General features: G+C 47.6%; 1 long non-coding RNA gene across 1 annotated transcript in view; it reads right to left on the minus strand.

Moving 5' to 3' along the window:
- Nucleotides 1-8,795: 8,795 nt before the first annotated feature.
- LOC138302063 (uncharacterized) overlaps nucleotides 8,796-20,137 on the minus strand; it is a 39,221-nt gene continuing 27,879 nt past the window's right edge. The window contains exon 2 of the long non-coding RNA XR_011205251.1: nucleotides 8,796-9,451. This is a non-coding gene — a long non-coding RNA (uncharacterized lncRNA). The remainder of the gene's footprint in view (nucleotides 9,452-20,137) is intronic.

The raw sequence follows: 20,137 nt of genomic DNA on the forward strand, positions 1-20,137 counted from the left end.
CGCAAAGCCAGGTTGTGCAGCATACAGCACGCCACGATGATATGGCACTTCTTCTTTGGTGAGTACATTAGGGATCCACCTGTCATATGCAGGCACCTAAACCTGGCCTTCAGGAGGCCAAAGGTTCGCTCAATCACCCTCCTAGTACGCCCATGGGCCTCATTGTAGCGTTCCTCTGCCCTTGTCCGGGGATTCCTCACTGGGGTCAGTAGCCACGGCAGGTTGGGGTAACCAGAGTCACCTATTAGCCACACACGTTGTCTCTGTAGCTGCTCCATCACATAGGGGATGCTGCTATTTCGCATCACATACGCGTCATGCACTGACCCTGGGAACTTGGCATTTACATGGGAGATGTACTGGTCAGCCAAACAGACCACCTGGACATTCATCAAATGATAATTTTTTCTGTTTCGGTACACCTGCTCATCGTCTTTTGGGGGTACCAAAGCCACATGGGTCCCATCAATGGCACCAATGATGTTGGGGATATGTCCAAGGGCATAGAAATCACCCTTCACTGTAGGCAAGTCACCCTCCTCTGGGAAAATGATGTAGCTCCGCATGAGTTTCATCAGGGCAGACAACACTCTGCTCAAAATCTTAGAAAACATAGGCTGAGACATTCCAGATGACATGGCCACTGTGGTCTGGAATGACCCACTGGCCAAAAAATGGAGGACTGACAAAACCTGCACCAGAGGGGGAATCCTTGTGGGTTGGCGGATGGGGGACATCAGGGCTGGCTCCAGCTGGGCACACAGTTCATGGATAATGGCACGGTCAAGTCTGTATCGAAGTATTATATGGCGTTCTTCCATTGTCGACAGGTCCACCAGCGGTCGGTACACGCGAGGATTCCTCCTTCTCATCGCAAGTCCCAGCGGACGGTGCCTAGGAAGGACAACATGGAGCACAGAGTCAGCCAAACCACAGGTACGTACAGACAGCTTGCACAGTAAAAGAATGGCAATGGGTTGAAAGGCGTGTATGTGTGGCAATGCAAGGCCTAGGCCTGTGTGTCGCAGTCAAAATTAAGCCATGTAGGCCCTTGAAATGGTGGCTGCCTGACCTGTGAAGTGGGACAATGGGATGTGAGGTCAATGCGCTGGCGGGGCACACCGTGGCGGTAGGCGGTCGAAGACCACGGCGCAAAGCCGCATTGGTTAACATTGAAGCCTATGGGTTTCAGGAGCCAATGACGAAGTGCGCCGGCGGTCGCGGTACGCACCGCCGCGGTACGCACCGCCGCGGGCGTGACCGCCATTTTCTATCTGCTTAATCACTCGAGACCTGATCATCCACAGGAGAGGACCTCTACTGCAAGTGCTGCTGTGACCTCGGTCTGGAAGATACAATGGCTGCTGCGACTGGGGAAAGGGCCCCTGCCTTCACGTCTGAAGAGTTGGAGAAGCTCGTGGATGGGGTCCTCCCCCAGTATGCGCTACTCTACGGTCCTCCAGACCAACAAGTGAGTACACCGGGTGCACATGGAATGGGCTATGCCTGTGTGGATTGGGGTGGATGTAAGTTGGTGGGGTGGGGGGCGAATAAGGAGTGCAACGCCCGACAGATGAGAGCATGTGCCATATGGCAAAGTTGGTGGGGGGGGCCAATCACATCTAACATGCAGGTCATTCATGATTTCCTCCTTTCCACCCTGTACATGTCAAATAGGTCAGCGCCCATCAGAAGATCGAGATTTGGCATGCCATCGCCAAGGAAGTCCGGAACTTGGGGGTCCACAACAGACGAGGCACCCACTGCCGCAAGAGGTGGGAGGACATCCGCCGCGGAACAAGGAAGACCGCAGAAACACTGCTGGGGATGGCCTCCCAACCTAGGAGGGGTGCCAGTCGCACCATGACCCCCCTGATGTCCCGGATCCTGGCGGTGGCCTACCCTGAATTGGATGGGCGCTTTAAGACATCACAGCAGACACAAGGGGGTGAGTATCAGCACATTCTCCTATCTTTCTGCGCAGTGGAGGCGTCTGGGTGGGGGAGGAGGGCTGTGGGTGACATTAGGCCAGGGCGCTTTCTGTAGTGTAGTCCTCTCCCTTAGGCATGGCCCTGTGCCCCCGGCCCCCACCTCGGTAGGGTGACAAGTACAGCCATTGAAGGTCCAGCATCTCCCATGTTCGCGTTTGACGTCTCTTGGCCTGTTGTCTTAGTCAGTAGTACTGAGTAGTGTACCCCGAATGCGCGGCTTAGTGCATTAGGCACCTGTGTCTGTCCTCTCCGCCAATGGTGTTGACATTGCATGCACTCAACCTGGTCTTCTTTTTTCTCCCCCCACCCTTTCTCTTCATCTTCTTGTGCATGTGTGCATTAGCATCATCAGGCGGAGGAGATTTGGCATCGGAGCACGAGGGAGCTGCAGGACACAAGGCCCCGGTGGGCCCAGGAACAGACACCGAGGGCACCAGTGATCCGGAGGGCGAGGGGAGCACCACGACGGGGACCGCTGGTGAGAGCAGCGAAAGCGACACGTCCTCTGATGGGAGCTCCCCAGGGGTGGCGGCAACATCCGTGCCCCCCGCCTCTACAGGTACAGCCGCCACCCAGCGCACCAGCCCCGCCCTCCCAGCAGCCCCTTAGTCTTCGCTCCGTGCCGGTTCGCCCAGGAAGGCGCGCGTCTCCTTCGCCCCAGGCACCTCAGCCCCTGCCCCTGTTGCCCCTGCTGCCCTCAGTGCGGAGCTCATTGACCTGGTAAGGACGCTCATTGTTGGGCAGACGACCCTTTTGAATGCCATCCAGGGTGTGCAAAGGGAGGTGCAACAGAGCAATGCGTACCTGGAGGGCATTCATTCGGGTCAGGCTGCCCATCAACGAGCGTTCACTGCTCTGGCCTCAGCACTGATGGCAGCCATTGTCCCTGTTTCCAGCCTCCCTCTTCTTACTGCCTCCAGCCTTTCTCTGTCTCCTGTTCCTCAGCCTATCCCATCCACACCATCAGACCAGCCTGCACACACCTCAACACCCAAGAGCAGCTCATCCAAACACAAGCACCACAGATCCCACAAACACTCACCCAAGCAACACCCAGATGCAGACATGCCAACAGCCACTGCCACCCCTGTGTCCCCCTCCTCCTCGTCTCCCTCCTCCCTCCCTGTGACGTCTACACTCACACCTGCATGCACCCCAACATCAGCCAGTGCTTCCATCACCACCTCACCCTCCAGGACAGTCCACACTCGTGCAGTCACCACCCCCACTGCCATTTACACGTCCCCTGTGTCCTCTCCCACTGTGTCTGTCACCCCCTCTTCCAAGACACACAAACGCAGGCAGACACCCACCCAACAGCCATCCACCTCACGACAGCCTACAGCACCAGCACCTTCACCCAATGACAGCACACCTGACTCTCCTACAACCACCTCCTCTACCTCCACTTCCATCTCCACTTCTCCTACCCTTTACCTTGGCCCTAAAAAACTTTTCCTGGCTAACCTTAACCTCTTTCCCCCCGATGAGCTCCCCCATCCATCTTCAAAGAGTCCCAAGAGCACCGCAGCCACCACCAGCCCAGCTTCGGGTGTCACTGTTGTGCCTGGGTTCTGGAGCCCACCCTTTGCCAGCAGTGACACATCGATCAGCAGCAAGGACACGTCCAGCCCCCCCCCCGGCAAGAGGACCCGCAAAAACAAGGGCCGCCGTGCGAGGACCGACAGGGCTGCCCCCAAGGAGCAATGTGCGGCCACTTCACCACCCACACCATCTAGGGGAGGCAAGGGCCCGAGAGCCCCATCAAAGGAGCGGAAGGGCAGCAGGAGCGCGGAGAAAGTGGACCCCACATGCCACATCCCAGCTGGGAAGGAGGACACTAAGGAGGCCAGGAGTCCGTCCCCGAAGGGTCCAGAAACGTCACGGTCCGAGGGCGACTGAGCAGGGAGTCCAGGCCAGGTCTGGCTCCCTTGACCTGCTGGATGAGCACCGCTGAACAGGGCCCACGGTGAAGAAGAGCACCGCTGAACAGGGCGCGCCGTGGAGTAGAGCACCGCTGAACAGGGCCCGCCGTGGAGTAGAGCTTCGCTGAACAGGGCCCGCGGTGCAGAAGAGCACCGCTGAACAGGGCCCGCCGTGGAGATAGGCACCGCTGAACAGGGCCCGCCGTGGAGAAGAGCACCGCTGAACAAGGCCCGCGGTGCAGAAGAGCACCGCTGAACAGGGCCCGCCGTGGAGATAGGCACCGCTGAACAGGGCCCGCCGTGGAGATAGGCACCGCTGAACAGGGCCCGCGGTGCAGAAGAGCACCGCTGAACAGGGCCCGCCGTGGAGATAGGCACCGCTGAACAGGGCCCGCCGTGGAGTAGAGCACCGCTGAACAGGGCCCGCGGTGCAGAAGAGCACCGCTGAACAGGGCCCGCCGTGGAGATAGGCACCGCTGAACAGGGCCCCGCCATCTCAAGCACCGCTCCGCTGGGCCCTTCCTCTCAAGCACCGCTCCGCTGGGCACCGCCGTCTCAAGCACCGCTCCGCTGGGCACCGCCGTCTCAAGCACCGCTCCGCTGGGCCCTTCCTCTCAAGCACCGCTCCGCTGGGCCCTTCCTCTCAAGCACTGCTACGCTGGGCACCGCCGTCTCAAGCACTGCTCTGCTGGGCCCTTCCTGTCAAGCACCGCTCCGCTGGGCACCGCCGTCTCAAGCACCGCTACGCTGGGCCCTTCCTCTCAAGCACCGCTACGCTGGGCACCGCCGTCTCAAGCACCGCTCCGCTGGGCCCTTCCTCTCAAGCACCGCTCCGCTGGGCACCGCCGTCTCAAGCACCGCTACGCTGGGCCCTTCCTCTCAAGCACCGCTCCGCTGGGCACCGCCGTCTCAAGCACCGCTCCGCTGGGCCCTTCCTCTCAAGCACCGCTCCGCTGAGCACCGCCATCTCAAGCACCGCTCCGCTGGGCCCTTCCTCTCAAGCACCGCTCCACTGGGCCCTTCCTCTCAAGCACCGCTACGCTGGGCACCGCCGTCTCAAGCACCGCTCCGCTGGGCCCTTCCTCTCAAGCACCGCTCCGCTGGGCCCTTCCTCTCAAGCACCGCTCCGCTGGGCCCTTCCTCTCAAGCACCGCTCCGCTGGGCACCGCCGTCTCAAGCACCGCTCCGCTGGGCCCTTCCTCTCAAGCACCGCTCCGCTGGGACCTTCCTCTCAAGCACCACTCCGCTTGGCACTGCCATCTCAAGCACCGCTCCGCTGGGCACCGCCGTCTCAAGCACCGTTTGTGGTTCACTGTGCCCACCATGCCTCCTCCTTGACCAGTGGAGACTGTCATCCACCTGATGGACTGTGGCTTTGCACTCCCCAGGATGGTCCAGTGGGCAGCCCACCCACTGTAGAGACATTGAGAGACTGTGGCTTTGCACTCCCCAGGATGGTCCAGTGGGCAGCCCACCCACTGTAGAGACATTGAGAGACTGTGGCTTTGCACTCCCCAGGATGGTCCAGTGGGCAGCCCACCCACTGTAGAGACATTGAGAGACTGTGGCTTTGCACTCCCCAGGATGGTCCAGTGGGCATGGTGGCTCCTCGTGGATCTGGCGTCGTGGACTCATGTGGCTGTGGTGCCCCCCCCATCCCTTCCCCCTGAGGTGCCTGTAGTTTTTACATCTGATGCCCCTGCAGTGTTCTCTCCAAAGGACTCAGGTCTCCTGTGTGGGCTTTGCCCTTATTTCTCAAGACTTTGGCCCACGGACATGCTGAATTCGTAGGATGTGCAGGACTTGGTACTTCAGTTGTACACTGATGTGTATGTCATTAGTTTTGTTGTGAATATCTTTCATGGTTGTACGATAATTTTCTGGAGCTTTTTGGTACATAAATATTTATTCCAAATATGATTATGTCCTAGCATTTTTCAGGGGTGTTTGGGTGGTGTCACTGTGACTTGGTGCTCTGCATTGGTGAGTACATAGTTGGGGGGGGGGGGTCGCATATGTGTGTGCCCGTAACCTTTCGTCCTCCCCCTCCCGTGTGTCGTAGGTGCAGTACTCACCGTTGTCGTCTGCGCCGGACTTCGTACTCGTGGTAGATGAGAAGGTAGACGAGAGCAGGTAGGATGTTTAATTCGGGTTCCATGCTGTCCTCCTTCCTCCTGGAGTGTGTAGTGGTGAGCGTTTTCCCGTCCGTAGTCTGTTTCCGCCGTGTTTTTATCGGCGGTGCTCCCGCCCCGGAAAAGGTGGCGTATTGGTGAGTTGGAATAGTGTGGGCGGTACATTGTCTGCCGCCTGTCTGTTGGCGGTGACCGCCGCGCTGTTTGTTTGTACCGCCGTGGCGGTCGGAGTGTTAAGGTGGCTGTCTGTGTTGGCGGTTCCCGCCAGGCTCAGAATCCCATTTTTTTTACCGCCAGCCTGTTGGCGGGTTGGCCGCCGCTTTAACACCGACCGCCAGGGTTAGAATCACCCCCTATGTTTCCACCTTTGTCCAATGGCTTTATCTCTACTCTGGTGTCACTTTTCAGAGTTTTAATTGACTGCCACAATTGAATGTTCATGTTTGCTTTACTTCCTGGTTGTATAATTTCTTGAAATTTAGTTAGTTCTATACTGACTACTTCATGAAATGTGTCCACTGAGTCATGAGGTGTCCTTGGAATAAAGCAGGAGTAGGGTCTGAAGTTAGTTCTTCCTTTATGCTGAAAGCCTACTTCCTCCAAAATTGCATTTATGTTCATTAGTTCCCCCTTCATGTCCTGATGCTTGATATTCTTGTAGATTATACAAAATATTTATATCATTCCCAGTTAGTTTACCAATACCTGCCCATTGATTCATTTCAACTTAATAATTCCTTCTGGTTTTGAGTGTAAATATTTCAAGGAGCTAAAGGGAATTAAACCAACTTAATATATCAAACTAAAATATTTTATATTTATACATGTGTGTGTGCTTGTGTGTCTGTACATTTTAAAGCACAGATATATACAAAGTCATTGAAACATTTTAAGAAGACTAAGGGCATGATTACAACTTTGGAGGAGGTGTTAATCCGTCCCAAAAGTGACGGTAAAGTGACGGATATACCACCAACCATATTACGAGTCCATTATATGCTATGGAACTCGTAATACGGCTGGTGGTATATCCGTCACATTTGGGACGGATTAACACCTCCTCCAAAGTTGTAATCAGGCCCTTAATCTTTGAATTAAACATTACTGGGATCTGTGTAAGGGGTAGTGATCTTCAGAGTGTTTCAGTCACTCCAGTTCTCCTTGACACTCCACTTTTGATCTGCAGGTTCTCAAATAGACTCCTATGCCCTTTTAATCTTCATATGTTTCTGAAATCCTATATCTTGATATCTCATGACTCAACTCTAATACATCAGCATTCTCTTTTCACTCTCTTCTGTATATACTTCCTTGCATCTCCTCCCCCTTACTTCCCCCACACACAATGCATGCAATTACCTATAAGCACTGCCTTTTCTTCATCTATCGTGCTGGTAATACTGTAGTTTGACAGGTGTGTACCTCCTTCATACACTTTCACCAAGAATTATGTTTACAATGGGCGCACTTGACCACCGATCTGTGCTCTCTGCAGCAAGGCCAAGGATTGGATGAGCATGTATTCTGTACCCCTTAAGGACCCAGTCACTCTAGAATTTGTTCTACCTTCAGCCTCAACTCCACAGCTCTCAATCATGACCCATGGTAAACACTCATCCAGAATCCGAATTCACTAAGAGGCAGCTCTTCCAGACTACGCACTATACATGAGTAATATGTTGCATTAAAAAGCACTGAAACACAACATTTAAAAAAAATCAAATACTCTTAGAACATTCGAGAGTTAGTAAAATGTAAAATGTAAACAGGAACAACATCGCTGTTCTCAAACTGAGAGGTGAGTACCTCTGTTGCTGAGTGGTGGCGCGCAGGGGGCAGGACAATTACAGATGAGGCACTGGTGCCACAAGCCCCGCCAAAAAGCAATGTCACTGAAATCTCATTATGGAGCTCTGGCCTCCTGCCTTTCAAATGTATTATTTGCAAGTGTCACAATAACATTGGAGTGAAATGCCAGATCTTGTAAATCTTATTCTCTGCATCCACCTTTTCGACTACTGCACTGAAATGCAATTAAATTAAAGTTGTTTTCATCTAAGGGACAAATGCGATAGTTTCGAACACAGATTAGTTGTTTTTTACTTTAGATATTTTTCTTTATAAAACAGACATAGTATTTCCTGCACACAGTATAAAGGTTTAAGGTACAGGTCGTCATGAACTGGCGAATATTTGGCATATAACCTGTAAACGACAAGGGAATAACCAATATATATCGGACATCTAGGTATGTGATAACTGTGCTTTAAAAAACATTGTGTTCCTATTACTATTATCATCATACCTTCTATAACACAACTCAAGAAACAACTTCATAACTAAGAGACCATCAATCATTATCAGTCACAGGTGGGTTCATTCATATATATACCAAAATACCATTTGGTATATATTGTACAGAATTCACAATACCACACAATACTAATATTGTCAGATTGTGAGGAGTGGCTGGTTATTATATCACCAAAAACTAAAAATGTATATACATGTCCTATATTCACACTATCAGTGCATAAAGTGCTATTTAGAAGGGATGTTCATGGTGGTCTGTCATCCTGGTAAATAGAAGTACCAATCACAGATGTCTCCTGACCAGACACATGCATAGTTCATCCTCAATAGATCACTCTACTGCGTTTTGCCATTCTTCCACTTTAGGGCCCTGTACACTCATCCACCTGATTGTGATTCCACACCTTAATAATGCCAGTGCGAATAAGTTTGCATTCTTTCTCACATTCCTTTAATTCATGAAAGGGCTTTCACTAACCAGAGAAGGCATGTGTATATTATCAATGCAAAGGTTTCTGGCTGTTGCAAACGCGTCATTATTTTTCCTAGAACCACATTCATTTTAAGCATTCCTGTATCATATGGCAGAACTTGGCTGCTGACATCAAATAAATGAGGCACTCACTTTTATCTATTTTTTGTATAATTCCTGGAGACATTAATATTCGATGTGTCATGTTTGTGAGGAGATTTAACCTATTGCTGCTAGAAGCTTTCAAGATTACCTTTTCATTCAGGGAAACTGTCCTGAGCTCTCCTTGTCTGGTGGGGAGGTAGCAAAGATGTGGTTATTTTTGGCGTTGAGGGCAAGATGGACACTCAAATTAATACTGGGCAGGTCCACAGCAGACCTCTACCCTCAGAATGCAAATGCATCTTCGGTGGTATTCTGAGACACAACCCACCACAGATGTTGACCAAGAATCACATTTCAAAAATGCTTTTATAGTATGCTTCCATGTGCTGAGGCATGCTTCTTCATTGCTGCCATCACACATAACCGTTCCTGGAGGTTCAGAGTTCAATTCATCCAGTGGGTTGGCTGGAGATGGCCTACATTTCTTCTTGATGGGTGCCCTTCCAGTAAACTCTGACAATAAAGAGAAAGCATTAGATCAATCACGATGGCACACATTTACAACACCAATAGTGCCCTGTTGTCTCATCCAAAGGCTAAACGAGGCAGACCTATTGTTCATGAATTGTTCTGTATTTTGCTCTGTTGACTGATCTGAAATGTGAAAACAACTTCCAACAAGCAATTGTGACTTGAAGAGGGCTGGCCAAAGCCTCTCCTAATGTATATTTCCATTATTTGTTTCATGAAGTATGTTCTAGCAGATGAAAAAGCTGTTTTTACGACTAACCACAAAAAAATTATATTATTACTAACAAGTGTACAAAGTTATAAAATGAATTGAAAAAATGTGTTATTAAACATTCTGTAAACCTCAAAGAAAATGGCAATTTTTGACAAAAATATTTTTAGTAGGCTTCAGCAGTACGAAGAGAGGAAAAAAACAGATTAAGGGTCTTTACGGCAGTGACCGGACACCAAAGCAGTAGTTCCTTGAGAAAATCTACACAGCCTTAAAGAGGGGAAGTGAGTGGAGATAATAAATGTTCCTTGCATGTTTTTCTTTTTCTGGACCTTTTTCTGGAGGTCAGTCCATCCTTATTACGGCTCTTGTGTTTAAGTGATTTTTTTGGACAGATGCGTCTAGTATTTTGTCTCTGTGCACTGGGACACTGCTAATCAGGCCTGTGCATGTGCTCTGGCCCCTAAAAAATCTAAACATTGGCTCATTCTTTACAGGCATACTTATTTTTCTAAAAGGCCATAGCATATGGTGTCCAAAATACATCAGTAGCATGGAAAGTTAAATGTCACTCATGAACTACAGCACAGCTGAGCAGTATCCCCATTAGTGTGACCAAGTCAACATGACCCCAGGTCTGCCACTGCAACCCAGAAGCTGCAGTTTTAAACTTGCATCTTACCTCTCAACATAAGCCTTTTTTGATAGAAGATAACCTTCCTTTTCAATATTAGTCAGTCCTATGTAGGCCATGCAGCCCATGAGGTAGGGTGTATGCTATTTAAAAGTAAGGCATGTAGAAATTTAAAGTTAAGATGCCCTTTCAGTGCTGAAAAGCTGTTTTTACTGTTACAAGTCTGGCTGGCCCATATAGAAACACTGGGAAGCAATATTAAGTATTGATTTCACTATCTCTGGATTGGACCAGTGATATATATGATTAAACTTCTCAATGATAAAGTCAGATGTGTAATAAATAAATACTGAGAAAAAGTAATTTTTCCAAATATATAGTCCCTGCCTGAAGCTCCTGAGGAATGATTTATATATGTTCTCTAGCATTAGACCTATGAATGCATAGCCCTGTTGAGAGTACAGCCCATGGGCTGGGTGAGGGAAGGTGTTTTTGTTCTCCTGGCAGGGAAACCGCTTGGGCTATGTCCAGTAACCTAACTTACTTAGAAGGGGGCTGTCATGACACCTGAATCGGCCCCTTAATTTGTCCTCTCAATAATGCAGGCACCAAACCCATTGTAGGGATAACTGGTCCCTGAACTGATTTGAAGTGACCATAGAAGACGGGCTGCTCATTAAAGTGACCACACCTCTGGGTGGGAACGCAGGCTCCACACAAGGGGAGACAGGTTTCTCCGTATTGGATTTAGTGAAAGAAGGGCACTGTGGGATTGTTTACAGTAGGGCAAGATACAATGGCAACAAATGTGGGTAGAGTTAACCCTGAAAACATTTACTGCCTTGGTTAGGGAGGGCCAGGAGTCATTAGTGAGCTTGTGCTAGGCATAAATGTGGCCTCCCCAGGCACCTTCTTCCAAACACAGCTGAACCTGAAGAAGAACAGAAGTGGACTAGATATGCTCTAGAGGAGAAGAGGAGCCTTGTCGGACTGGGCCTGCTTCCTCTTGTACCCAAGACAAAGAAGTGGACTACAAAGGTCAGTTTCCTGTCCTGTTATTTGGTTACAGGAATACAAAAAGCTACAAGAGGCCTATTGCTGCAACTCCCAGATGACCGGTACAAACAGAACCTTACCTTCACACTGCTGGTGCCCTCTGCTGGAGGGTGTCATGATCCGCAAGTGCTGTTCATGAGGTCCTAGGACCATTTGGTTTGTCTTACTGGACTTATCCTAACATCTAAGGAAAATCTGGGATTTAGAATTTTTTTGGTCTTGAAGACCACCAGAGAACCAGGACAAAACTACCAAGTCAATCCATCCTAGAAGTGACCTCACAGGGCTAAAGATTCCCCCCACTGGGAGCTTCTCCTAAGCAGCAAATCTGTTTTAGCTTGGCCTTAAAGACAAATATTCGGTGTGATGGAGCCCTCTTTGGACCCAGTCCACAACTTTGTCCCACTAGAGGATACTGAGCTCCCAAAAAGAGACCAAAGTCCAGATTTACCGAACTGTCACACAACACAGATCAGTAACACAAGTTGATGAACTGCATTATGTAACAGGTAGAGAGCAGGAAAGCATCATATCTACAGAGATATGGTACTATCCTGCTCTCACTCTAGTCTTGGTGCACAATCAGGCTGCAAATGCCATGCACACCATAGTGCAAAGGTGTCTGTGTGGGAATAGCATAGGTTTTGTACTGGAAGTGCACCCTTCCAGTACAAAACACAATATTGAGGCTATCTTTTAAACTTTTCCCATTTTAGATGAGTGCTGTACAGTGCAGCACACATACAATGTGGGAAAAGCTAGGAGAATTACAAGCATTTCTCCTTTTTTTGCAGGTCCTTATGTAAACCATGTAATCTACCAGTCCTGCCTATATTTATTGCAATTTGAAATTACCCTAAACTGAACAGAGCTAGAAATGAGGAGGTGGAGTCTCACTGGAAAATGTTCTTTTTGTTCCCTCCTGTTCTGTTATGTCTTCTGGATAATGTTTCTCTGGAAGGAGAAATATATGGTCTCTGGTCTGGAACATGGCTTACCCAGCAAAGGTCCATTTGGTGGCCTCTCCCTACTATCATTTATCACTCATTGTTCAAATCTACATTACTTAGGGGCTGATTATATTCCGACCTCCACATTACTACACCTGGGGGTCAGAGGATCATGATGTCACCATCTTTGCCAGGATCAGTGATCCTGATGGGCTGACGGTGGTGGAGGTCAGAATCAGCCAGGGCAGAGCTGCATGCAGCGCCACCCTGCTGATTACCACTTGGTTCCACAACAACCTTTTCATTGCCATATCACTGCCATGAAAAGGCTGGTGGAGACCAGATGCACGGGGCTTCGTGGGGCCCCTGCACTGCCCTGATGGGGCAGACATTGAACATTGCAAGGGCGCTGGTGCCCCCTGCGGCACCAGCATTGCCGCCGGCTCAATTACGAGCCAGGGACAATGCTGCTGCCACTTTCCCACTGGGCTGACAGGCAGAAACCTTGGTTTCCACCCGTCAGCCCAGCAGGAAAGTCATAATGGGCCCGACGGGGAAGTAGGCAGCATGGCAGCAACCTCCCCATCTGAAGTTCTGCAGATGGGTTATCCCATCAGTTGAACTTAAAATGAGGCCCTTAATCACATTCAGCCCATGAAATATGTATGTAGAAAAAGGGAAATCTGGTTTATCATCAGCAACCAAAGAAGTAGTTCTTGGAGATTCCATAAAACAGGGCTTTATAATACACTGCTTTGAAAAAAAATGTTAATTATATAGGGGGTCATTCAGACCCCGGCGGGAGCCGCCCGCCTGGAGGGAACCGCCATATGGCCGCTCCGCGGTCGAAAGACCGCGGAGGCCATTCTGGCTTTCCCGCTGGGCTGGCGGTCGACCGCCAGCAGGCCGCCCGCCAGCCCAGCGGGAAACCCCTTCCCACGAGGAAGCCGGCTCCGAATGGAGCCGGCGGAGTGGGAAGGTGCGACGGGTGCAGTTGCACCCATCGCGAATTCCAGTGTCTGCTGAGCAGACACTGGAATTCAAAGTGGGGCCCTCTTACGGGGGCCCCTGCAGTGTCCAAGCCATTGGCATGGGCACTGCAGGGGCCCCCAGGGGCCCCACGACACCCCTCACCGCCATCCTGTTCCTGGCGGTCGGAACCGCCAGGAACAGGGTGGCAGTGAGGGGGTCAGAATCCCCCATGGCGGCGCAGCAAGCTGCGCCGCCATGGGGGATTCCCAGGGCAGCGGAAAACCGGCGGGAGACCGCCGGTTTTCCTGGTCTGACTGCGGCCAAACCGCCGCGGTCAGAATGCCCTGCGGGGCACCGCCAGCCTGTTGGCGGTGCTCCCGCATCCCCGGCCCCGGCGGTCCTTGACCGCCGGGGTCGGAATGAGCCCCATAATGTGTTAATTTGAAGCCATTCATTTTAAGTCACAATTTCCTGTAATCATTTTACTGCAACTTTATATTTTCTTACTGTCAGATTAATTTACTAAATCTTTTTTCATCTTTGTTGAATAAAAATAAACTTTAGAAACTGTATTTTACTTAGGAAAATTAATTTTGTTTTATGCCACTTGGCCTTTGTGTTTTTGAGCCACATATAAATATGAATAAAAGGGGTCCTTTACTAGCTTTTGGAAATACATTGGCCAATACCCTAATACACTGGGCTTGTCAAGTTATAACAGAACCTACCAGAAATATATTAGAAAGACCAGATAACTTATAGGTCCTAGACTGAAACAAAATACTAATCATTCCTAGGTTCTAAGAGGGCCATTACATTTATAACAATCATATGTTTTGCAAAGTATCTTTCAGCATGGGCAGCAAGGACTTTTGGGACCTGACAATCTGGCATTCACCTTTATAATCCAAGCAAGGAAGAGGCAAGATTATTTATGCCTAGCTCTGACTTAACAGTGAATGAGCATATTCCATTATCATGATGTTGTATGATACAGTCAAGATTATTTTAACAGCTCACTAGATAGATTACTTAATGTTCTTTTATTTTACTTGAAAAATCAGTCTTCCCTTAGCACATGTGAATTGCAGAACCATCCCGGTTTTAAAAGGGTACAACAGTGGGTGTAACCTATGCATCAATCAAACTTAAGGTTCTTGCCTCATGTATAATTAAGCCTTTTCAAAAGACTATTGGACATATTATAATGCACTTTAATTGCTTAGTTAACTACCATACACATTGTGACTCGTCTGCTTTATAAGTGGGCAAATATAGCTCTTTGATCATTGTACTCAATGGAAGAGCGTCACGTCATTATTAAGGACCTGCCAAGTCATATATGAACATCTTTTTATTTTTGATTGTTATATTCTGGTTTAAAATAATGAAGTAGATCGGAATCAGTAAGATGCATGATGTGCTGAGTATTGGTGTATTTATTTGTGATATCTAGATCTTCTGCAGAGATGCTGTACAATAATTAACAAAGGCATGTGGTAAAGTAGCAATAGGTAGGTATGTAAATCGATAGGTCTTCAGCAACAGTAGATAATACAGACTAAATCAATACATAAATTACCATAATGCTGAAATATATGCTTCTGGATAAGACGTTGGGGTGGTGGTAAATACCATTGTTCCAATTCACACAGCCAATTTCTGCAATAAAATTACCTTCACAAAGAAAAATTGTCATTGAAGGATGTCAGAATTTAGCAGGGATTCACAGGAATCCTGAATGATTCCTAAGTGATTTTACTTGTGCGAAAATCTCCATACCAAATGCAGAGAATTCTGCAGTAGTAAACCCAACTCAAACAATGGTGAGTGGCGATTCAATGTTTTTGCTTAAATGTGTGTATGTCCAAAGATCTATGGGTTTGATTGGCATTCACAAAATAAGATCAGACCCTTTCTCCCAGTGATTGGTATAGTTTAATCCAAACTTATAGGGGATGGGTGAATTGGTTTCTACCTGATGAAAAAAATGTTTTCCTGAAGAAGAAAAAAGACAACAGAAAAAGTGCAATTGCTAGGTGGGCCTCATTCCCACAGTTTACAATTAAACACAATGATCTACTATTAACCCCATGTGTGCCGTGGATGAGCTGGTCTCGCCCTTGGCCATGGTTGCCATGTGCTGAGGATGTGACCAGCTCACCCTGCACCCAGCCCACGTGTCCCTGTCTTCGTATTGGTCTACTAGTCCCTTGATGGCAACAGCTATATTTCCTGCAACCATGAGTCGTAATCAGTATTTGCTTCTTCTTCGAATGATGCATTTTGTGGATACTGCTTTAACCTTGACACAAGATTACCCTGATTCTGACCGTCTTTTTAAGATTAGCCCTGTCCTTGATCATTTTGTAGATTGGTTTTCAGAGGTCTATGTTCAAGCAAAGCAATAGCTGTGGACAAGTCTTTGGTCCTGTACAAGGGTTGTTTGGTTTCTAGGCAGTACATTCCTAGCAAGAGGGCACAGTATGGAATTAAAATGTATAAGCTGTCTGAACGTAGTACAGGATATGTTTATAATTTCTGGGTCTACACTAGTAGGGATTCCAGTATTGAACCCCTGGTTGTCCGCCTACTTTTAGAGATAGTGAAAATATTGTGTGGGAACTTGGTAGACAACTGTTTAACAAAGGTCACCATTTGTACGTAGATAACTTCTACACAGGAGTGCAGTTGTTCAGGGAATTGTTCAGAGTGGGCACTTTTGCTTGTGGTACAATCTGCTCTAACCGGAAAGGCTAGCCAAGGGAGCTTGTCTGTAAAAAACTTGAGAGGGGACAGTACATTGTCTTTCATAATGATGAGCTGCTAGCTATGAAATTTGCAGACAGGAGGGATGTGTACATGCTGACTACCATCCATGATGAGTGTACCTCCCCTGTGGCTGTTTGAGGTCAGGTTGCCAAAGTGCACAAACCTGTGTGCATTTTAGATTATAATAAGCACATGGGTGGTGTAAATAGAGTTGATCAGAGGATAGAACCGTACACTGCTGTTCATAAGTCTTATATTAGGTAGAAGAAGTTAACTATTCATCTTTTCCATTTGACAACTTTTAATGCTTTTGTTATGCTCAAGAATAGTTCTCCAGAGTCAAGGATGACATTAATGAAATTTCAGAAGTCTGTCATAGAGAGCCTTGTTGTGGTGGAACAGGAGAGAGTTCCCAGAGAAGCAGTGGTGGAGGATGTGGCTAGATTGAAAGATCACCACTTTCCTGATCACATTCCTCCCACTCCCAAAAAAGTCTTTCCCACTAAGAAATGTAGAGTTTGTGCCCAAAGAGGTATCCAGAGGGAGACTCAGATGTACCGCCTTAAATGTCCTTCTAAGCCTGGGCTCTGTGTGGCTGGCTGTTTTAGAAGTTACCACACCCAAAGGAATTATTGGGAAATACCGTGAGTGTAAACTGCCCGCTTTATATTTTCATATGTTCAGTTTCACGGTTGGCATTACTGTTATGTATTTAGTTAGAGCTTTTATGTTTGTAGTTTTTTTTTTTACTTACGTATAATTAGTTTGTGGTTTCTTTGTTGTTTAAAAAAAGTGATGGCGGTGTGCATGGAGGGGCGCTTGGCCGGCGGTGTGCGTGGAGTGGTGCTTGGCTGGTGGTGTGCGTGGAATAGCACTTGGCTGGCAGTGTGCGTGGGGTGGCATATGGCTGGCGGTGTAAATAGTGGCTTCCTGTTGGCCACTACAACACGCTGCTAGCCAAACGCTAGTCCACAGACTCCCATCAGCTGGTGTGATTGCTGTATCAGGCATGTAGGTGTATGAAAGTGATAGGCCCTTGAATAGTGCTGTTTGTTGATGTGAATGTTGTAATGTGCTGGGCCCGCAGCTGGCGGCTTGAATGGTCTTGTGCATGTCACATATGAAAGGTGTGTGAATGGACTGTAAAGCGGTTGGTGCCGTGACATGGCTTTACAGCTCAAGAGCTGTGAGTCATTGGTACAGGTTTTTGGCCTTTCAGTTATTAACAGTGAATTTCATTTTTGTGAAATCTCTTGTTAATAAAATTTGATCTATTGAACCATCACTCACTCTTGTGCCAAATCCAACCAGTATGTGTGGTAAAAATGAAAAAAACTGCTACACTGTAATCAGGCGTCGAAGCACACCTGTGACATGCTAGGTGTCTCGGATGGGACACCGATGATGAAGCAAGCCACCAACTATGTTGATGGGTGAGGGGTCTTTTTAACATAACCTAAGTGCGTTTCTTTTCACAATGTTAGTTTTTGGATCATCACAGAAGTAAGAATCTCGGTAGTGTGCTTGCTTCTTCTCTAGGGAAGAAGTACAAACTCTAGATTAGTGTGAAAACTGGACACCTGTTGGAGTCAGGGGGCTGTGGCTTGCGTGGATCCCGCAACATTTTATTGCCCCTCTGCAAACCTCAAAATTTGCTTAAAAAAGTCACATTTCCCTCACTTTTCTTTGTAGGATCACCATGCCGGAACAAATTTCCTACCACCCAGCATTTCCCTCAGTCTCCAAAGTAAAATGCTACTTCACTTGTGTGTGTTCACCAAAGCAGAGCCAGCCTAAAAATGTATACAAAAAAATCATGCTTATCAACTTGCTGTGATATCCCCTCAATCTCTACACATTTTTGGCCCTTCCCTGTCACGGGCACTAGACTTACCCACACAAGTGAGGTACTGTTTTTATCAGGAGACTTAAGGGAATGGTGGTGGAAGGAAGTTTGTGGCTCCCCTCAGATTCCAGACCTGTCCATCTCCAAAATGTGAGGAAAAGGTGTTTTTTTCTCACATTTTGAGGTTTGCAAAGGATTCTGGGTAACAAAACCTGTTGAGAGCCCCACACGTCACTCCATTCTGGAGTCCCCTAGGTCTGTAGTTTTGATAAATGTATAGGTTTGCTAGGTTTCCCAATGTGCCGGCTGAGCTAGAGTCCAAAATCCACAGCTAGGCACTTTGCCAAAAACAGGGCAGTTTTCTTTGGGAAAATGTCATGTGTCCACGTTGTGTTTAGGGGCATTTCCTGTCGCGGGCACTAGTCCTACCCACACAAGTGAGATACCGTTTTTACTGTGAGACTTGTGGGAATGCCGGGTGGATGGATGTTTGTGGCTCCCCTCGGATTCCAGCACTTTGCAGCACCGAAATGTGAGGAAAAATGTTTTTTAGACAGATTTTGAGGTTTTCAAAGGATTCTGGGTAACAGAACCTGGTGAGAGCCCCACAAGTCACCCCATTCTGGATTTCCCTAGGTGTGTAGTGTGAAAAAATGTATAGGTTTGCTTGGTTTCTCTAGGTGCTGGCTGAGCTAGAGACCAAAATCCACAGCTAGACACTTTGCCAAAAAACAGGTCAATTTTCTTTCAGAAAATTGAATGTGTCCACGTTGCGTTTAGGGATGTTTCCTGTTGAGGGCACTAGGCGTATCCCCCCAGTGAGGTACCATTTTAATTGGAAGATTTGGGGGAATGCTCGGTGGAACTTTGCAGCACAGAAATGTGAGTAAAAGGTGTTTTTTTAGCCACATTTGAAGTTTGTCAATACAGAATCCAGTGAGAACCCCACAAGTCACCCATCCTGCATTCCTGTAGGTGTCTAGTATTCAAAATTGGCCAGGTTTGATAGGTTTTCCTAAGGGCCGGCTGAGCTAGAGGCCAAAATCCACAGCTAGGCACTTTCCAAAAAACACATCAGATTTCAATGTTAAAATGTGATGTGTCCATGTTGCGTTTCTTGCCGCGGGCACTAGGCCTACCCACAAAAGTGAGGTATCATTTTTATAGGGAGACATGGGGGAACACAGAATAGAAGAAGACGTTTTACTGCCCATTGCCTTTCTCTACATTTTCTCCTTCCAAATGTAAGACAGTGTGTAATTAAGAAGTGCATTTGAGACATGTCCTGTAATTCACATGTTGGTATGGGGACCCTCGAATTCAGAGATGTGCAAATAACCACTGCTTCTCAACACCTTATCTTGTGCCCATTCCGGAAACACAAAGGTTTCCTTGATACCTATTTTAGACTCTTTATATTTTACCAAATAAATTCCTGTATACCCAGTATACAATGAAAACCAATTGCAAGGTGTAATTAATTTATTTGCTCTGGGTACCTAGGGCTCTTGATGAACCTACAAGCCCTATATATCCCCATAACCACAAGAGTCCAGCACATGTAACGGTATATTGCTTTTGAGAGAAATGGCTGTTTTTCCACTTCAATTTCAATTTTGTTTTTATTTCAGCTGTTACTTTCTGTAGGAAAACATTGTAGAATCTACACAAATGACCTCTTGCTGAAATTCAGATTGTATCTACTTTTCAGAAATGTTTAGCTGTCTGGAATCCACCATTGGTTTTACACCCATTTTTGTCACTAAGTAGAAGGAGGCTGAAAGCACAAAACAATTATAAAAATGAGGTATGTCCCAGTAAAATGCCAAGATTCTGTGGAAAAATATGATTTTCTAATTCAAGTCTGCCTGTTCCTGAAAGCTGGGAAGATGGTGATTAAAGCACCACAAACCCTCTGTTGATGCCATTTTCAGGAGAAAAAAAAACACATGCTTTCTTCTGCAGCACTTTTTTCCCACTTTTTGCAAAAAAACTAATTTTAGCAGTATTTTTGCTAATGTCTTGGTCTCCTCCAGGGGAACGTACAAACTCTGGATACCTTTAGAAACCTTAGGATGTTGGTAAAAGAGGAAGCAATTTTGGCATACCTAGCTTACGTGGACAAAATCTTCTGAAGGCCTAAGTGTGAACTGCCCCAAATAGCTAAAACAAAGGCTTGGCACAGGAGGGGAAAAGGCCTTGCAACAAAGGGATTAACTGATAAATT

This window comes from Pleurodeles waltl, chromosome 6 (assembly GCF_031143425.1).
Source record: "Pleurodeles waltl isolate 20211129_DDA chromosome 6, aPleWal1.hap1.20221129, whole genome shotgun sequence".
Lineage (NCBI taxonomy): Eukaryota > Metazoa > Chordata > Amphibia > Caudata > Salamandridae > Pleurodeles > Pleurodeles waltl.